The following is an 11,109-nucleotide window of genomic DNA, read 5'->3' as shown; positions in this document are numbered from 1 at the left end:
CAGAACACCTGGAGATGGCCCCATATCTTTAAGGCAATTGGGGTTAAGTTACTTGTCTAGGGTCACATAGCTAGTATGTGCCTAAGGTGAGATACTCAGGTCCTCCTAACTTTAGGGCCAGTGCTCTATCTACTGTACCACCTAGATGGTTGTTAAACACTTACCTGAACACTGTGCCAAACCAAATAATTTTTTATCTCTTCTAAGTACATAGACTGCACGGTTGGATGGGCTCTCAGAAAAAAGAATGTTAGAATATAGAAATTTGAATATAATGGCTAGAAGAGACTGAAAAAATATAATGTTAAAGCTAAAAGAGTCCTAAAAACATAGGAAGTTAGAACTATAAAGGAGGGAAAGTGAAAAAGATTGCAAGATTTAGGGTCAAAGGGTTCAAATTCTGTCTCTACTGCTTACTCCCTATGTTTTTAGGCTCTACTTCACTAGACTCTACCATTTCCTCAAGGTGTCTCAGCCAAACTCCTAGAAAAAACTGTCCTTGCCTTCACTTTCTCTTCTCTTCCTTTTCAACCCTTTACGATCTGATTTAAAACTCAATTGAAACTACTCTCTCCAAAAATAACAATGGTCTTCATTGCTAAATCCTGAAGTCTTTTCTCAATTTTAATCTATCTTTATATCTCTCCAACATTTGACACTGTTTACCACCCCCCTTCCTCTCTCCTCTCTGGGTTTTCCTTATACTCATCTCTCTCAGTTCTCTTCTTACCTGTCCAAATGCTCTTTCTTGGTTAACTTTGCTGTATTGTACCCTGCCTCTTAACTGTGGATGTTCTCCAGAGCTCTTCTTTGGACCCTTTTCCCTTCTCCTTAAGATTCAGCTCAAACCCTACTTCCTGCAGGGATCCTCTTCTCCACATTCCCCCTGCTAATGCCTTCCCTCCTGGCTTATCTTCCATTCTTATCTTGCATTCCATATATCTGGTACAATTATTTGTCTATTGTCTCCCCATTAAAACGGGGAAGCGACTTGTGAGCAAGGACCAAGCTTTTCACTTTTTTAGTCTGTTCTGACTACTCAGTAGAGTGCCTGAAGCACAATAAGTATGTAATAAATGATTGTCAATTGACTTTCTCTATTTTTTAACTTGGTGACCTTGTTGATTCCCATAGGCTTATTGTCTTTGTGTAGATGATGACTAAATTAATCTATCTCTAGTCTTTAGTACCATATCACTAAGGGCCTATTGGACATTTCCAACAGGATGAAAATGAACAGGCATCTCAAACTCTCATGTCTAAAACAGAATTCTTTATTTTTCTCCAAAACTCACCCCTTTTCCTCTGGAGGGCATGACCATCTTTCCAGTCACCCAGATCACAACCTTACTGTGATCTTTGACTCCTTATTCTCATTCTTATTCTCATTCACCTCATATATCTAATCATTTGCCAAATCTTACCTTTTTTACCTATTCAATGGCTCTTGTATCTGCCCCATTCTCTCCACTTACAGATCTAGCATGCAGTTTAGGCCCTCATCACCTCTCACCAGGACTATTATAATAGTCTTCTACCTGGAGCCAAACTGACTCCCTCTCCCAGTTAGAAAAGGGTTAGGGAGGGGCAGCTAGGTGCTGCAGTGGATAGAGTACTGGCCCTGGATTCAGGAGGACCGGAGTTCAAATCCAGCCTCAGACACTTGACACTTACTAATTGTATGACCCTGGGCAAGTCACTTAACCTCAATTGCCTCACCAAAAAAAAAAAAGAAAAAAAAAGACAAGGGTTAGGAGTAGAATCCTCTTAGGTCATAAACAGCTCTGCCCAGAGCACTGACTCTGGGTGGGGCCTTCTTTCTTACCCCTGCCTTTTCTTCTTTTCTCTTCCCTACCCTCAATCTTTCTCTTCATGTGCAGTGGGGGGAGAAGAGGGGTGAAGGTGAAAGCAGGGTTTGAGAGGAACTTATCCTTAGAGATCTATATACCTTGCTTTCCTAGGAAACTTGCCTTGTAACATATATATAAATATATATATATATATATATGCAGAAAGAAAGCCCCAAATACTATAGTTCTGTTTCTTCAGAGAGATATGGAATTATCAATAGAAACAGAAAAGTCAATAGTCTGTTTACCTTCAAGCAACATCTAAACCACCAAACCCCAAAGAGAGAATTATGAAAACCTATACTCTCCATTTCTGAGTACTGTGATAATCAGTCCAGCTTTTACCAGGCAATTAAAATGAGAACAAAAGAGACATTTCCCAGGATGCTTAGCTAGCACTTAAATCTTGTGCCCCATCCTCAAAGAATCCATTTCATATAGCACCATTGATCTTCATAACAATTCTTTAAGGTAGGAAATACAAATTTTTTTCTCCATTTAACTTGTGAGGAAACTGAGGTTTGGAAGAAATTGAAAAGAATAATCATAGAATGTCAAAACTATAGGAAGTTCATGCCTCTTGTATTGATAAGGTTCAGTGGGGGCAGGTAGGTGGCACAGTGGATAAAGCATAGGCCCTGGATTCAGGAGGACCTGAGTTCAAATCCGACCTCAGACACTTGGCACTTACTAGCTGTGTGACCCTGGGCAAGTCACTTAACTCTCATTGCCCTGAAAAAAAAAAAAGATAAGGTTCAGAGAAGTGAATGGATTTACCCAAAGTTAGACAGCTGCCTGGTGGTAGATCTAGTACTCCTATATCCCAGGATAGTTTTTTCATTATTTATAAATTATTATTTTATTGTTATTATTTTAGTTATTGGAACATGCAAAAGTGGAATCCCAAGAGGACTATAACCTTGACCTTTTTTTTCTTTTAAATTTTTTGTTTTTATTAATTTTTTTAAAGTTCACTGATCATCACAAAAACCCAATAAATGCAACTAAAGATAAAACAAAATGTCCAACCAAGTTCTAAGAACCCAGAACTAAGGGGAGACATGACACTGCACTGGTACGCACATAGGGTAGTGATGCATGTGTGCAGCTGACAGCTGTAGACAGAAACAAGAGGAAAAAGAGAGATTGTGTGTGTAGGGGCACTGGGGGAGAGGGAAGGTGTTATATTCACTGCTGGACAATGATAGCGTTGAGCAAGATGGCCTCCTTCAAGGTCTGGTTCTCACCAGCCAGCTCTTTGTTCCTAACGGTGGTCATAAGGACAAAGTTCATGGCTGCCATCGCTGGCAGGGCATCAACAATGAAAAGCCGGATATCGCTGATCCTGTGATGGTGCTTAAACTTCTGTACCAATCTCCCACCATCAGCAAGCCGGATTTGGATGTTGGTTGTGGGTTCAGACTCAGCAATTGCAATGGAGGAACTGGCTTTGGCTTCATTTTCTGCCTGCTGGGCTGGAGACCTTGTGTTCAATAGCTGAGGGGTAGTGCTGCCCAGTTTCTGACCCTTGCCAGTGAATGCTTTGAAGGTTCCCTTGGGCTTTACAAAGTCTTCATCTTGATGGTCTTCCATGTCCAAGTTGACCTGTCCCCCACATGATAACCTTCATGGCTCTATAGGTACTTCACCTCTGTGGATAGACTCCAGAAACTGAGCATTAGATGGGTCTTGGCAGCTTCTCAGCTCACCACTGTCCAGGCTGAATCCACTCTTCCAAAGCTTCAATACTATATGCACATCTTGGCCAGAAAATTGTTGTCTTTCTCCTGCTACATAGGCAGACTCCTCCTCTGGGGCTGCCCCAAGGCGGTATCTGCCCCCTGCAAATGGTTTTGGCTTTTACTCTCACCAGGGCTCTTAGACATTCGATTTACAGCCACTGCTCCATGTTCCTTGGCACCTTTTTTCTTTTTTGGGTGGAGCAATTGGGCTTAAGTGACTTGCCCAGGGTCACACAGCTACTAAGTGTTAAGTGTCTGAGGCCGGATTTGAACTCAGGTCCTCCTGAATCCAGGGCCAGTGCACTGTGCCACCTAGCTGCCCCATTCCTTGACACCTTTGAAGAGATCTTCCACCAACTCATTTTCTTTCTTGGGGGCCCAACAATCTGTTGTTCACTTCTCTCTGAGCCTCCAGTGTAAAACCTTTGGCCATCTTCATCATCTTCATCATCTTCATGGGCATGAACAAGGTCCCTGAATGATGTCACCCTGTTGTCACTGGGAGCTGTGCCTCTGGACACTGAACTGGGTGCTGGTGATTCCAGCCACCATTTAGCTCTCAATTTCACTAAAGATTCCAACATTCAGGAGAACACTTTTCTATAGAAGATGAATAAAGGTAAAGAATATGGGGGCAGCTAGGTGGCGCAGTGGATAGAGCACTGGCCCTGGATTCAGGAGGACCTGAGTTCAAATCCAGCCTCAGACACTTGACACTTAACTAGCTGTGTGACCCTGGGCAAGTCACTTAACCCCAATTGCCTCACCCAAACAAAAACAAACAAAAAAACAAAACAAAACAAAAAAAGAATATGTTCACTGTCAGAGTATTTCAATGTCGAGACAGAAAGGGAACTAAAAATAGGTTTTCAAGAAGGAAAAGGATTTGGCCATTATCAACTTATGAAATAAATATGAATATCTTAGGTGCTAAAAAAAGAGCCTGTTTTTGTTTTCACCATCACCATTATTAATAAATAGTCAGTAACTTCTTATTTGTGCACTTTTGCGAAGAACCAAGAAATCCTGAGGTAATGTCTTGACTTGTGCATGAATTCAATTTAAGTGAGAGAGTTACACTAAGTTGTCAGCTTCACTCTCTCTTTCAGAGTCATCAAAATCCAGTGGCAGGGCAGCTAGATGGCGCAGTGGATAGAGCACCGGTCCTGGAGTCAGGAGTACCTGAGTTCAAATCCAGCCTCAGACACTTAACACTTACTAGCTGTGTGACCCTGGGCAAGTCACTTAACCCCAATTGCCTCACTAAAAAAAAAAAAAAAAACAGTGGCAAGACAAAAGTCAAGATGACTAATGATGGCCCAGGATGCAGTGGATGACCTTAGTAATTTGTCTTAGGCAAGTTACTTAGTTTCCTTATCTGTAAAATAGGAATACTAAAATATTCGTTTTATCTTCACATAGTTGTAAGGATTAAAATGTATTGTGTGTGTGCGTGTGTGTGTGTGTGTGTGTGTGTGTGTGTAATTCACACATAAACACATTGTTGATACTGTGTCAAGGCTCTATGATTTCATTCATGTGGGAATCTCTCCAACAATAGCTGATCAAAATCCATCTAAAATTCGCCATCTTAGAGAAATGCCTCATGTTCAGAGAAATTAAGTGAATTTCTGGTGACGACAAAGCTAGTAAATGTCAGTGTAGGGAACTGAACCCAGGTCTTTCTGATCTAAAGTCCATCTAGCACTCTAACCATCCCACCATCTAGCCTTTCATTATTGTCATCATAGAACTATTATGATATATATCGTGTCTTTATATACCACTACTGAATCTGACTCTACTACCATTTCATAATGTAGAAGGTGAAGTACAAGTTCCAGTTGGTCCTACCATGCTGGAAAGGGATCAGGCATAGACACAGCAATGGAATATGTCTGTCATCTGAGGATGAGACTTGTTAAGTTCAAAGGCATTCTTCACCAGGTTGACCATAGAGTGGTAAAATGGGGAGAGTGGGGTATAGCAACTCTCAAAGACTTTTCCTGGAAGTATGGTTTTTGAGCTCTCTCTTAGTTCAGGTTTGATGTTGAATTAAGTTGCCCCTAAGTTCAGGTTCAATGTTGGGATGAAATGAGGCACTTGTGAGGCACTGAACATTTAATAAAGGAGAAATTTACTTTGATCTGATACAGCAAGAATATTCAACAAAGATGCATAGCAAGGATACAGCAGCTCTTCATTTACCCGTACCTGATCCCCTTCATCTCCATCTAGATTTGTCTGGTTGGTTAGTTATCAAAATAGAGGTACTCAAGTGATCTTTGGCATCCACCAAGTATAAAAGGCTGGAAGCCCACATGGCTAGAGATTTTTACTTGTCCTAGGCCAGGACCTTGACCCTAGGGAAGCTGGGGCTGATGGAAGATGAGTGGGAAGAAAGCTGTGTCAGGGCAAAGGAAGCTGCATATGGAAAATGCTGTCCCATCACAAGTCAGGGAGGGGTGGCAAATAGTACTAGGGAAGTATGTGGCACACATTAACAAAATCCCAAATCTTTGAAATAATGGAGAGTTGAGGGTCATTTCACAGTATTTTTCAGGTGTGGAGCACTTTATGTACATTCTCTTTTCCACCATCACAAGCCTGTGAATGGAAGGAATCGGGCATAGCATCAAGAACATAGAATTTGAATACCAAAGACTTAAGATTTGGTTCTGACTCTGCTACTTCTTAGTTATGTGACTTAGGGCAAGGTAGAAGTTAAAATTAATAGGGCTTTAATTACCCTCTGAAATACAGGAAGTTTTTAAATAACTTACCAGCTATTGGCAGGCCAAATACCCAATGTGCAAAAGCAGAACTCAAGGCAAAAACTGCTTTTATTTTTAATGTCATTGCAAATTTAAGACATTTCTTCTGGGATTACGCTTTTCAAATGAAAGCCTGTTTGTATCTTTCTTCAGGCCACAGGAGGGAGTGAGACTAACTGAGCCTTTCCAAACCCATAAAAGGCCAAAGGCATAAGAATACTTGATGTTATATATTCATATTTAATCAATGCTATAACCAACCATGATTTCAAAGGACCAGTGATAAAGAATGTCAGTCACCCCCAATTGATAAATGGTCAAAGTTTATGAACAGGCAGTTTTCAGATGAAAAAATTAAAACTATCTATAGTCATGTGAAAAAAATGCTCTAAATCACTATTGATTAGAAAAATGTAAATCAAAACAACTCTGAGGTACAACCTCATACCTATCAGATTGGCTAATATGACAGAAAAGGAAAATGGTAAATGTTGGAGAAGATGTGGGAAAATTGGAATACTAATGAATTGTTAGTGGAGTTGTGAACTGATGCAACCATTCTGGAAAACAATTTGGAATTATGACCAAAGGACAATCAAACTGTGCATACCCTTTGATACAGCATTCCACTGGTGGGTCAATATTCCAAAGAGATCATAAAAAAGGAAAAGGGACCCACATGTACAAAAATATTTATAGCAGCTGTTTTTGTGGTGGCAAAGAATTGGAAATTGAGAGAATTCCCATCAATTGGAGAATAGCTAAACAAGTTGTGGTATATGAATGTAATAGAATACTATTGTGCTGTAAGAAATGAGCAGGCAGATTTCAGAAAAACCTGGAAAGACTTACATGAACTGATTCTGAATGAGGTGAACAGAACCAGGAGAGCATTGTACACAGTAATAGCAACATTGTGAGATGATCAACTATGATAGACTTAACTCTTCCAGGCAATCCAATGATCCAAGACAATTCCAAAAGACTCATGATGCAAAATTCTCTCCACATGCAGAAAAAGAACTATGGAATCTGAATGCAGATTGAAACATACTATTTTCACTTCTATTTGTTTTTTTGGTTTTTGTGGCTTTTCCCTTTCATTCTGTTTCTTCTTTCACAATATGAGTTAATGTGGAAATATGTTTACAGGCTTGTACATGTAAAGCCTGTATCAGATTGCTTGCTGTCTTGGGGAAGGGGAAATAGGAGGGAGGGAGAGAGAAAAAAATTTGAAACTCAAAATCTTATTTAAAATAAGTGTCAAAAAACTATCTTTATGTGTAATGGAAAAATATCTACAGTTTCATGCACAATTCTCTTTTTCCCTTCTACTTTGTATATGAAAGTGCCTATTTTATTTGGTGATTACATTCCATTTTTTAAAAAAATTAAATGTGGATTTGATTGAAAGCTATAAGGAACTCCAATTCACTTATTTACAGATGAATAGACTGAGGTCCATAGAAGTAAAGTATTTTGCTCAAGATTACACAGCTACTGTCAGAGTCAGAATTTGTACCTGAGTCCACTAGATGGCACAAGAGTGAGAAACACAAGTTCAAATTCAGCCTCATGCATTTAGTATCTGTGTGAGCCTGGCAAGTCACTTACCCAGTGACTGCCTCAGTTTCTACATTCCTAACATGAAGATAGCATTTATCTCACAGGGTTTTTGTCAGGATGAAATGAGATAGTATTTGTAAAGTGCTTTGCAAACCTTAAGGTGTTTTTTTGTTTGCTTGATTGGTTTGGGGGGGGGTGGGGTTTGGAGGCAATCAGGGTCAAGTGACTTGCCCAGCATCACATTGCTAGTAAGTGTCTGAAGCTGGATTTGAACTCAGGTCTTGCTGACTCCAAGCTCAGTGCTCTATCCACTGCACCACCTAGCTGCCCCACACCTTAAAGTTATATTAGCTAACATCATCATTACTATGCCCTCCAACTCCAAATTTAATGATATTTCCATAATACCATGCTGCTTCCTTAATTTCCCAGACCAGGAAAACACAGTGCAAGTGGTTTTGAAGCACATTTCTCTATAACTTCAACCCTATGGCATAACTGCTTACAAATATGGAAAGGGAGGCTGGCTTAGAAGAACAAGCATTGACTTTAAAGTGACCAGGTCAGACTCCAGACTTAGATCTGCTACATCCTAACTGTGACAAATGTTTGTTCAGTTGAATGTGATCAAGGGAAATTTAAACAGATCCTTTGAACCTCAGTTCCCCCAATTTCCAAAAGGGAATGATAAATCTCTACCCTTCTCCTATCTCATACAGATGTTCTGAGAATTAAATGAGGTAATGTATGTGAAACTTTGCAACCTTAAGTTACATGTTCAATCACTAAGATAAGTGTTAGGGATTCAAAGAAAGGCAAAAACATTTTCCTTGACCTCAAGGAACCCTCATTCTAATGGCGATATCAACATGAGGAAAGGCCTCCAACAGAAAGTGGGATTTGAGCTGAATCCTAAAGAAAGCCAAGGAAGCTAAGAGGGGGTGGAGGTGAGGAGGCAGAGCACTCCAGGCACAGGGAATGGTCACCACAAAGTTTCAAAGCTGAAAGATGGAATGTTATTTTTGAGGAACAGCAAATAGTCCAGTATAGCTAGATCATTGGGAGCACAGAGATAGTAAAGTGTAAGGAAACTGGAAAGGTAGGCAAGGATGAGCTTGTGAAAAGCTTTAGAGACCAAACAGAGGACTTATTGATCTTGGAGAAAACAGAAAACCACTAGAGTAGATTGAATAGGGGTAGGATATTGCATGGTCAGACTTATCTTTTAGGAAAAGCACTAGCAACTGAGAGAAGGTGGATTGGAGTGGAGAGAGGTTTGAGTCAGGGAGACCAATTAGAAGGCTCTTTCAGTTGTCCAGTTGACAGATGATGGGGGACTCTACCTAGGGTGATAGGTCTGTGAGGGACTTGTTCAAGATGGAAAACACCACTAAATACTTCATCCCTGCGGAGGTAAAGAGGAAAAAGGTTTTATAAAATCCCAAGAAAATCAGAAGTTTTCTACTCAGCTCCAAACTTATATTCACTAGTATTTAAATTGTATCCCAGTTGATGTGTGTGTGAATGTGAATGTGAATATTTCAGTGAATTTGCAAAAAAGGACCCAGGTGCCCCCAATCTAATACTAACCACTGTAATAGAAGCATTTTTTTTATCCATCTTTGCAGTCTTTGACACTGTCATTCACCCTTTTCTGGATAGTCTCTTACCTCTAGATTTTCATGATAGTACTCTCTCCTGGTGTTCTTCCTACCTATCCGACTGCTTCTTCTCATTCTCCATTGCTGAATCTTCTACCAGTTCATGCCTACTAACTGTGAGTATTCCCAACACCCTCTCCTGGTCCCTCTTTTATACCGTTTCACCTGGTGATCTAATAAGCTCCCATTGATTTTATTATCAACTATAAGCTGGTGATTCTCATATCTACTTATCTAGCCAATTAGTCACTTATTAAGCACCTACTATATATGCCAAGAAATGTGCTAAGCACTGGGGATACAAAGAAAGGTAAAAGACAGTCCTTGTTTTCAAGGAACTCACAATCTAATGGGGAAGATAGCATGTTGTTTTTTTTTTTTATAAAAGGTAAAAAGTAAGAAGTGGGGGTAGGGACAGGATGAAGTCCAGGGGGATTCAACTGGGAGGGAAATGATGAAAATGCTGCCTGACTACACTCCTTAAATAGAGGATCTGGGAAAAGCTCTTCAGAGTCCACCTTCTATCCTCTCCAAACAGAGGGAAGAAGGGGCCTCAGGGTCAGGAGGTCAGGAAGTACTGATGAACTGTGAGTTGCAGGTGCAAGATATTGAGCTCTCACCTCTCTCCTAATCCTCGGTCTAGAATCTCCAACTGCCCATACGACATCTCCAACTGCATGTCCTTTAGACAATTTAAACTCCACTTTGTCAAAAACTGAACTCATTATCTTTCCCAGAAAGTCCCTCCTCTATTCTTACCTTGTTATTATTTTCAAAGGTATCACTATCCTCCCAGTCACCTAGGCTCCCAACTTTGGTATAATCCTCAACTCCTCATTCTATTAGTCAATATGTTGCAAAGTCTTATTGATTCTACGTTTGTGCCACCTCTCATATACACTTCCTTCTCTCCAATGATATTGCCGCCACCCTAGTGCAGGTCCTTATCAGTTCATCCCTGGAATATTCAATAGCCTTCTGATTGGTCTCTCAGACTCTTCTTTCCTCACTCCAGTCCATACCCCACTCAGCTATCAAACTAATTCTCCTAAAGGGCCAGTCTGCATCCATAAACACCACACTGGTCATCAGTTTAGCTCTCCTGGGAGCTTCAGAGAACTCTAGGGTTTGGGGATTGTTGTGCCTGTCTTCTGTGGGAAGAAGAATGATCTTAAATCCTCTAATAGGCCAGGCAAGCAGAAAAGAGATGAAGGGGGCTGTCCATCTGACCTTGTGTATCTACCTTTGCATATGTTGCTTGCCTGTAGTGAGGCCTCTTTTTCTGTTTGTTTGCTCTAGAGACAGGAGTGGTTCACCATTTCTGTCTCCAGCTTATTTTACAGATAATAAAACTGAGGCAAACAGAATCAAGAGACTTAGCTAGGGTCATATAGCTGGTAGGTGTCTGAAGCCAGATTTGAACTCAGAAAGGTGAGTATTCCTGACTCCACGCCCAGTGTTCTATCCACCATGCCACAAAGCTGCCCTTTAATTATTAACAAACTTCTGCTACCTG

The 11,109-nt window shown here is 40.5% G+C and overlaps 1 pseudogene; it reads right to left on the bottom strand.

The window, feature by feature from the left end:
• Nucleotides 1-3,038: 3,038 nt before the first annotated feature.
• On the bottom strand, nucleotides 3,039-10,272 carry LOC122738774 (annotated as a pseudogene).
• Between the last annotated feature and the right edge of the window lie 837 nt (nucleotides 10,273-11,109).

This window comes from Dromiciops gliroides, chromosome 2 (genome assembly GCF_019393635.1).
Source record: "Dromiciops gliroides isolate mDroGli1 chromosome 2, mDroGli1.pri, whole genome shotgun sequence".
Taxonomy (NCBI): Eukaryota; Metazoa; Chordata; class Mammalia; order Microbiotheria; family Microbiotheriidae; genus Dromiciops; species Dromiciops gliroides.
This window is presented reverse-complemented; position numbering and strand designations above follow the sequence as displayed.